The sequence below is a fragment of the Tachyglossus aculeatus genome, chromosome X1 (assembly GCF_015852505.1).
Source record: "Tachyglossus aculeatus isolate mTacAcu1 chromosome X1, mTacAcu1.pri, whole genome shotgun sequence".
NCBI lineage: Eukaryota > Metazoa > Chordata > Mammalia > Monotremata > Tachyglossidae > Tachyglossus > Tachyglossus aculeatus.
This window is the reverse complement of record NC_052101.1, coordinates 114,508,564-114,518,223: the sequence shown is the minus strand read 5'-3', so window position 1 is coordinate 114,518,223 and position 9,660 is coordinate 114,508,564. Positions and strand designations below refer to the sequence as shown.

At 49.3% G+C, this 9,660-nt stretch overlaps 1 non-coding gene across 1 annotated transcript; it reads left to right on the top strand.

The window, feature by feature from the left end:
* The first annotated feature begins 4,469 nt into the window (after positions 1-4,469).
* On the top strand, positions 4,470-4,607 carry LOC119920598. The gene has a single exon (XR_005448329.1). It is a non-coding gene; the product is annotated as a small nucleolar RNA SNORA7 (small nucleolar RNA).
* The last annotated feature ends 5,053 nt before the right edge of the window (positions 4,608-9,660 follow it).

Genomic DNA, 9,660 nt, shown 5'->3' with positions numbered 1-9,660 from the left:
CCTGCTTAACAAATACCATTAAAAAACCCTAAGCACTTTGGCACTTAAGTGGGTGGGAGTAAAGCAAGTGAAATTCATTTTCACAGAAAGTTATGCAGGTGCAAATAGCAGGCCAAAAGCAGACAGACATGAAAATAAATGACGGATATGGACATAAGAGCTGTGGGGCTGAGAGTGGGATGAATAAATCCAAGTGGACATCCTTCCCTACTTTCAAAGCCTGAAAAGCCATACCTTCCAGGAAGGCTTCCCCAACTAATCCCCACCTCCCCTGGTCAGATCATCCTATCAGTCACCCTGAGTGCTATTATTAGTCCTTTATTTAGTAGTTTTTCATCATTATGGTATTTGTTAAGCTCTTACTATGTGTCAAGCACTGTTCTAAGGCTGGGGTAGATAGAAGTTAATCAGGTTGAACACAGTCCCTGTTCCACTTGGGGCTCACAGTCCAAGTAGGAAGGAGAAAAGGTATTGAATCCCCATTTTTACAGTTGAGGAAACTAAGGCATAGACAATTTAAATGACTTGCTCAAGGTCACAGGGCAGGCAGGTGGTGGAGCCAGGATTAGAACCTGGTCCTCTGGTACCCAGGAGCTTAGCCTTCCTCTAGGCCATGCTGCTTCTCATTTTTATTGTTTTTTTTAATTCCATATATGTATTCATTTTTTTCTTTTCCCCCTTTTTGCTTTTATTGTTTCCATTTTTCCTTCTGCTCCCACTGTACATTTACAATCTGTGTATTCCTGTCTCCCCAGTTCGACTGCTTACAGTCCACAGGGCAGCGATCAAGTCAGTTAGCACCCAGGGCTGTACTGTGCTCTGTGCACAGTAGGCTCCTAGGACATACTGAATGAATGACTGAATGAATGAACCCTGACTCTCTCCCTTGGCTTTTCTCCCCTCTCCCTGCCCCCCAGTATATGTATGTATATCTGTAATTATATATATATATATATATAAAATTACAGATATACATATATATCTGTAATTTTATTTGTCGATGTCTGTTTACTTATATTGATGTCTGTCTCCCCCCCTCTAGATGGTGAGCTCATTGTGGGCAGAGATTGTCTCTCTTTATTACTGTACTGTACTTCCCCAAGCGCCTAGTACAGTGCTGTGCACACAGTAAGTGCTCAATAAATACGACTGAATGAATGAATGAGTCAGTGAACGAACGACCTTTCATTAACTTCCTGAAATTCCTTAATCCTTCCTCAGAGGGAGTACATGGAGGGGCGGGGCTGAGGGAGAAGGAGGCTCAGGCTGGGGATTCTAGAAGCCACTTTGAAAATTGATGAAGGATCCGAAGAAAGGGACAGGGACAGGGCCAGAGAGAGAAGATGCAACAGGGGATGGGGGTGTGTGAGGAATGAAAAAGGGGGCAGGAAGGTGAGGATGGACTTCCAGAAAGAAAGGGGAAGAGAAAGGAAAAACAGACCAGAAAGATGGCTGAGGCCCGATAACCCACCGGGGTGGGGTGGGCAGGCAGGACCAATCAGAGAGAAATGTAATGCCCCATCAGCAGCGCTGGGGCTACAGGGAAAATACCGTCTAGTCTATCCCGCCCTCAGTTTTGTGGCCTCGTGGTAGCCATGGGAAAGGATTATTGGAGGTTGGATGGGAACCTTGGCTGAGAGGAAGGTCTGTCTAAGCGGGAAAGAGAAACAGAGAGAGACACAGGTACAGCTGCAGAGGCACAGAGACAAAGAGAGGCAGAAACCCAGGCAGGGACTGACATGGATGGAGAGTCTGAGATAGAGATGAGAGAGAGACAGAGAGAGAGACAGAGAGTGCCCGGGCTGGTCCCTAGAGCAGGGGACTGGTTTGGACCTGAGTTGGGGTCTCTTGGTCTTTTTCCTCATTGAGCACCCGTGACGACCACTCTTTCTCCCTCTCGTCTTGGTGCCTCAGCCCCCATTCATGACTGGGACAGGGAGGGAGAGCTCTACATCCCTCATCCTCCCCCTCCTCTAGCCCCCAACCTAAATCGCTGCTTCTGGCTGCAGCTGTCCGTGGAGCCCCCTCTCCCCACACCGGGGTTACGTGAATTAGGATAAGTATTCTGCTCCATCTCCCTCTCCCCAACCAGAAGCTTCTAGCCAATGAGAGAGGCTTCTGATGAGGTAATGCCTCCTCCTCGGTCTGTCATTGGCGAAGAGGGCATTCCCTCGGCTTCCCCGGCCAGAGCGAGGAAGGGGGAGGGGGGGACAGAGGAGGCTCCTAGAACTTCTCCCCTCCCTTCAGGCACCCTTTCTCCTATTTCCTCTCCATCTCCAACAGGGGATCCTGACCCTTGGAATCCCCGGCTCCCAGGGCCGTCGGCAGACTCCCTTTGGCCAAACCTGCAGAGACTGTCTCCTCCACCCCAACCCCTTCCCCGACTCCCAGCGCAGGGAGGGACCTCCAAGAGGGCACTTGGATCAACTTCCTGGGCAGAGGCTCTGAGGCGTGCAGGGATCTGTGCCTGGCCTGCCCTTCATCTTTATGTCCGCAAAGCCCTAACGAGCCCTAATGGGCCTAGCTAGCCAGGCATGTTGCCAGGTGGGGGGGCATGGTTAAGCCTGGCCCAAACCTTCCAGACACACCCCTTCTGATCTCTCCCCTCACCCACCTCTGTCTTTTTGTCTTCATTCTCTGTCATTGTGTCCCTTTGTGTCTCTCTGCCTTTGTTTCTGTCTTATGTCTCTCTCTTTTTGTGTGTATTCTTATCTCTGCCCATCTTTCTGCCTTTTGTATCTCTGTCCTCTTTCTATCTCAAGCTTCAACCTCCCTCCACATCACTCCCTTCTGCTCTACCCTGCAAAGCAGGAAGCAAAACCCACATACTGTCACAAAGAACACACCATGAAGACCTCCCTAATCAGAATCTTTTTTCTCCGAAGAGCAATGGCCATAAGCCCCTGCTGTCTTTGGCAAAGAGAAGCATATGGAAAATTTAAGCAGAGGTAGTTTGCAGGGAGAAACGGGAAAAGGAATTGAGGGCATCTTTCTCCAGCCCCCCTTCCGCTTTCTTACCTCACCTGCCCTAGCCCTCACATCTCTAGTGCCAGGACCTTCAGGGATTGGGAGCTAGGAAGATGGAGGGTGGCGGAGGGGAAGGGGTGTCAGAAAACACATAAAAGGTCAATTTGATCTTCTGAAAACCTGCTGTGGCTACGGCTAAGTGTGGGCAATCAGAACCAACAGAACCAAACCTTCCTGCTGCAAACTGTTCCAACCCCTGTTTTTAGATTTCTGATCCTCAATTCGATTCCACAGTGGAGATGCCAAAGAGCACTGAAGTACTGTAAGCAGAAGGTCAGGGAGCTGGAGGAGCAAAGGGGAGCGGATAATCCACAGACTGGATAATCCAGACCATGAATAATATGAATAATCAGGGGCCGATTGTATTTGCTATTAATTCAGCAGTACTCTCCAAAGGAAACTCTTTCCTTTTCCCAGATGCCTGCAAGGGAAATGGTGGGGGGGGGATCTGATTCCTTCTCCCTCTGACACAGGCCTCAGATGGTAAAGGAGGCAAGCGGCTGTCTCCAGCTGTGTGGTGGGGGGTGGTGAGAGGCAGGAGTGGCCACTGCAAGAACTTTTCAAAAATAGTAGGGGCCTGGTCCTCTCCAGCACTTAGAACAGTGTTTTGCACATAGTAAGCACTTAACAAATACCATCATTATTCAAAGATGGCAGCATGATGGAAATGACCCTTTAGCAGAGTGTGAACTGAGGTCCCAGAGCCTAGTTTCTGGAGCTTGTTTTGATGTGTATATATCTACAATTCTATTTATTTATATTGGTGCTAGTGATGCCTGTTTGTTTTGATGTCTGTCTCCCCGCTTCTAGACTGTGAGCTCACTGTGGGCAGGGATTGTCCCTCTTTGTTGCTGAACTGTACTTTCCAAGAGCTTAGTACAGTGCTCCACACACAGTAAGCACTCAATAAATATGACTGAATGAATGAATGGAGCCTAGTTTACAATCCATTAGATTTTAAGCTCCTAGAGGGTACGGACCATGTCTACCAACTCTTTTGGATTGGAATTTAGCTGGCCCTCAGTTCAGTACTCTGCACACAGTAAGGGTTCCACTCATTGATTAATTAGTTGCTCAGGGCTCTCAGTTGAAGGTCTGCCTCTCAAATAGTGAAAATATGGTTTTCCACAAAATTTTGACACTGATATCCCTGCCTGAGCCATGCAGATAGGGGTGACCCATTAGCATACTAGGGAGAGGAGCAGACTGTGAGCCCGTTGTTGGGTAGGGACTGTCTCTATATGTTGCCAACTTGTACTTCCCAAGCACTTAGTACAGTGCTCTGCACACAGTAAGCGCTCAATAAATATGATTGAATGAATTTATGACTGAATGAGGAGGATGGACAGCAATCTGGCCTGACCAGAGAGAGAGCAAGATCGAGAAACACACATACACTCACACAGAGACAGAGGTAGCGAGACAGAGGTAGTGAGACCAATCACCTTTCAGGGTCGAACCTGGAGAGTTTCTAGTCCTTTACCAATCTCGGCTATGGGAGGGAGAGTAAGGCAGAGGCCTACCCATTCCATTCCTAGCTTGGCCAGTGGCTAGCGAGTGGAAGGTAATTTGCTACAAGTCAAAACTCCCCCGTGCTGGGCAGCAGAGGCAGGGAAGAGAGTAGAGGGCAGAGCCTCAGGTTTACCACAAGGAAGGTGGCAATGGTAAATCACTTCCGGATTTTTACCAAGAAAACTCTCTGGATCCACTACCAGAACGATTGCAGGTGGAGGTGGGGCGTTCTGGGAGAGTTGTGTCCGTGGTGTCGCCGTGGGTCAGAGATGACTAGACAGCATAAAACAGGACAAGACCCTAGTGCTTAGGATGGTGCTTGACACATAGAAAACAAGCCTGAAAACTGTAGCTGCCAGGATGAAGAACTACTGAGCTGCTGAATTAGGGAAGTGACAATCCTGAGGTGCTGTGTGCACAAGGCTCACATCTTCTCCTGCCTTCAGGACATCTCCATCTGGATGTCTGCCCGCCACCTAAAACTCAACATGTCCAAGACTGAACTCCTTGTCTTCCCTCCCAAACCCTGCCCCCTCCCTGACTTTCCCATCACTGTTGACGGCACTACCATCCTTCCCGTTTCACAAGCCCACAACCTTGGTGTCATCCTCGACTCCGCTCTCTCATTCACCCCTCACATCCAAGCCATCACCAAAACCTGCCAGTCTCAGATCCGCAACATTGCCAACATCTGCCCTTACCTCTCCATCCAAACCGCTACCCTGCTCGTTCAAGCTCTCATCCTATCCCGTCTGGACTACTACATCAGCCTCCTCTCTGATCTCCCATCCTCGTGTCTCTCCCCACTTCAATCCATACTTCACGCCGCTGCCCGGATTGTCTTTGTCAAGAAATGCTCTGGGCATGTTACTCCCCTCCTCAAAAATCTCCAGTGGCCACCAATCAATCTGCACATCAGGCAGAAACTCCTCACCCTCGGCTTCAAGGCTCTCCATCACCTCGCCCCCTCCTACCTCACCTCCCTTCTCTCCTTCTACAGCCCAGCCCGCACCCTCCGCTCCTCTGCCATTAATCTCCTCACCGTGCCTCGTTCTCGCCTGTCCCGCCGTCGACCCCCGGCCCACGTCATCCCCCCTGGCCTGGAATGCCCTCCCTCTGCCCATCCGCCAAGCTAGCTCTCTTCCTCCCTTCAAGGCCCTACTGAGAGCTCACCTCCTCCAGGAGGCCTTCCCAGACTGAGCCCCCTCCTTCCTCTCCCCCTTGTCCCCCTCTCCATCCCCCTCGTCTTACTTCCTTCCCTTCCCCACAGCACCTGTATATATGTATATATGTTTGTACATATTTATTACTCTATTTATTTTACTTGTACATATCTATTCTATTTATTTTATTTTGTTAATATGTTTGGTTTTGTTCTCTGTCTCCTCCTCCTAGACTGTGAGCCCACTGTTGGGTAGGGACTGTCTCTATATGTTGCCAACTTGTACTTCCCAAGCACTCAGTACAGTGCTCTGCACACAGTAAGTGCTCAATAAATACAATTGATTGATTGATTGACTGAGACAGAGGTAAAGACATAGCAAGAAATGTTGGGGTAGTTTGAAGGCTCAAGGGAACATTGAATAGATTCATGGATAGTGGTCCATGATAGATCCAGCAGAGGAATACTTCCTGGAGGAGATGAGCTCTGCAAGAGGAGTGAACGTTTGCGACCTAGTGGAAATCCCTTCAGCTGAGCTGGGCAGAAGTCAGTACCAATCCTAACTTGGGTTGTGGGCTGGTAACAGGGGGTGGGGTGTGGAAGAGAAATATCCCATTTCAGGCAGGCTAGAACACCCCACCTCACCCTCCGCATGTGCCCCAACATGAGGGAGCTGCGTCCAACGTTGCACAGATCCCGAGAAAAACATCTAAGCCTCGGGAGGGGCCGCTGGGTTAATAAAAAAGGGATTTGTGCCCTTTGCAGGTTGAACGGCAAAGGGCGGAGAGGTGTGTGCGGGGTGGGAGGGGGCACCGGAGCTGGCTCGTTCATCATTTTGCTTTCTATATTTTTCTTTCCACTGGCTTCTTCCTCTCTCCTCCTCCTTCCCCTCCTTCTGCTCCTCCTCCCCCCACCCTTCGCCTCTTTTCCCTTCTTCTCCTGACCATTCTCTCCCTCTCCCCCTCTTTCTCCCTCCTCTTCCTCCTCCTCCTCCTCTTCTTCTTCTTCTCCCTGTGCCCCACCACCCCAGGCCTCTGTGCTTCATGCTTAAGGCTCTGATGGTCCCAGTGATTTACTCCACCACAGCTGTGGTGGGGGTGCGGGGCCGGGGCCTGCAGGCAACAGCAAATCAGAAGGAGGCCAAACTCGGCCACTTGGAGGGAGGCCAGGGGAGATGGGGGTGGGCTGCACTGGCCGCTGCTGCAGTTGGTGGGTGAAAGGGGGAGGTGGCAGGGGTGGGGGTTATGGAGAGTCTTGGCTCCCAGGGGAGGGTGAAGAGGGTGAGGAGAGTGGTGGCCAGTGGTGAGGGCAGAGGAAGGTCAGGGTGGTGAACTCCCTGACAAATTGCACCTCCTCTGCTGTCCACCCCAGTGCTTAGTACAGTGCATGACACATAGTAAGAACTTAACAAATACCACAATTATTATTGTTATTGCTATCATTTCCCTGCAACCCAAGTAGAACTGGGCACCCTCATTTTTCCACACGGTGACAGAGACCCCTGGAAGGGAAAGGTGGGGAAGCTGCGATCCTGTCGAGTCATCATTTGCTCAATTCACTTGGTGCCAAGTGCTGTGTTAAGCCTTGGGGTAGATACAGATCAGATGAGGTCAGATCAGAGAAGCAGCATGGCTCAGTGGAAAGAGCACGGGCTTTGGAGTCAGAGGTCATGGGTTCGAATTCCGGCTCTGCCACGTGCCTACTGTGTGACCTTCGGCAAGTCACTTCACTGCTCTGAGCCTCAGTTACCTCATCTGTAAAATGGGGATTAAGACTGTGAGCCCTGCGTGGGACAACCTGATCACCTTGTATCCCCCCAGCACTTAGAACAGTGCTTTGCACATAGTAAGCGCTTAACAAATGCCATCATTATTATTATTATGAGGTCAGATCAGGCGCCGTCTTTGTCCCGCATGAGGCATAAGCACCGAGTACAGTGCTTTGCACGCAGTAAGTGCTCAGTAAATACGATAGAATGAATGAGGCTCACAGTCAAAGAGGGAGAGAAAACAGGTATCAAATCCTCATTTTAAGACTGAGGAAACTGAGGCATACAGACTGGCCCAAGTTCACTCAGAAGGAAAGTGGTGGAATCGGGATTAGACCCAGGACTCCTGACTCCCAGGCCCGTGCTCTTGCCCCCTACTTTAGGTTTTCTGGGGGACAGGGTGTCCATCCATAGGGATCACATGAACTACAACCCTGTTCAATCCCAGTACTCCATCCCTGACAGCAGCATCCAGAGGCAGGGAGGAACTGTGTGACACCCGTACTCATGATTAAAGATGGACCATCTAACCCCTGTTATTTCCCCCTGGAGCAACCCAGCATGGACTGCACATTCATGAATCTATTCAAACCCCTCTTAAGCCTTCTTCTATCAACCCTGATTTTCCCCCAACCTCTTCTAGCTGAGTCAGAAAAATCTAATTTCACTCTTTCTATTGTCTCGACCCTACCGCACTAGACTCAAACCCCACAACTGTACACAGCAAACACAATTCCCCTCCAACACACACACCAGACACCCCAACAGAATAAAATCCAAAGGCAGTGGTCTCACTGCCTGATTTTTATTAGGCACAGCCTATTTTCTTTTCTGGAGAGGGCTGGTGAACCAGTGTTGATTCCCTGGCTTTAAGGGGGGATGATGGGGGAGAGCTCTCTGTAAATATACAGGGCTTAGTACTGCACATGCATTTCTCCCACCTCCCCTGACCACCTCAGACGAGGGTTGGTGGATAATTACAGTAAGCTCCTTGAGGGCAGGGATCATGCCTACCAACACTTTATCATTATTATTATTATTATTATATTTATTAAGCACTTACTATGTGCCAAGCACTGTTCTCAGCACAGGTAGATATAAATTAATCAGGTTGAACACAGTCCCTGTCTCACATAGGACTCACAGTCTAAGTAGAGGGAGAACAGATATTGTACTCCCCCAAGCACTTGGGACAGTGCTCTACTTAGAGTGAGTGTTCAATAACTGCCATTGATTGATTGAAATGAAAATCCCCGTGTCCCAAGTTACAGAAGCTTCTTGATTCTTAGCAAGATTTTTTACCACTAGACTGTCAGGTCTTTGAGGGCAGGATGTGGTGTCTATTCTATCATACTCTCATAAATGCTTAGTACAGTGTTTTGCACATAGGAAGCACTCAATAAATACCACTGATTGATTGGTGGATGGATGCTTTGTGGCTGGTGGCTTCTGCTAAATCACCAGCTGCTCCCAGAAGCTTGGGGTGGAGGGGCAGACATAATAATAACACCACCTTGAATTTGTAACAACTATTATGTTTTTAAGGGATTTCACTCTGGATGTGAGACAGGGAGGGTAATATTATTCCCTCTCTGGGAATAATCTGTAAAATGACAGATGAGGAAATTGGCAGCCCAGAGAGGTGAAATGACTTTCTTGAAATCCCTCAGCAGGTTAGTAGCAGAGCTGGGACTAGACCCCAGGTCTCCTGATTCCTAAACCAATCGTCCTTTCGTTAGACTTCGCTGCCTCAGTAAGGACTGGCCAGTAATGTGTGCAGAGCACAGTATTCAGTCTTGAGTGGGCTCCTGCCATGTCCACAGCACTGCATCGGCTTGTTGGGTGCAGTCAGATGGACCAAAAGACAGAGGCCTTACCAGGAAGGACCCTACAATCCAAAGGAGAAGACCGAAGACAGCCCATAGTTCAGAGTGAAAGACTAGATGTACACCACAGAAGCAATTAGATAAATTAAACAATGACAATTAAACAATGATAGATAAATGGATCAATCTGTGAGGGCTGAGGCGGCTGAGGGGATGGCGTAAACTGGAAAGATGTGGGGAGGGATTAATCAGGGAAGACCTCCTGGGAGAGGAGACTTTTCAGGAGGCCTGGAAAGGAGGGGAGGGATAGCATTTGATGGATTTGATGGGAGAGGGAGTTCCATCTGGGGGAAAATCGCGAGAAA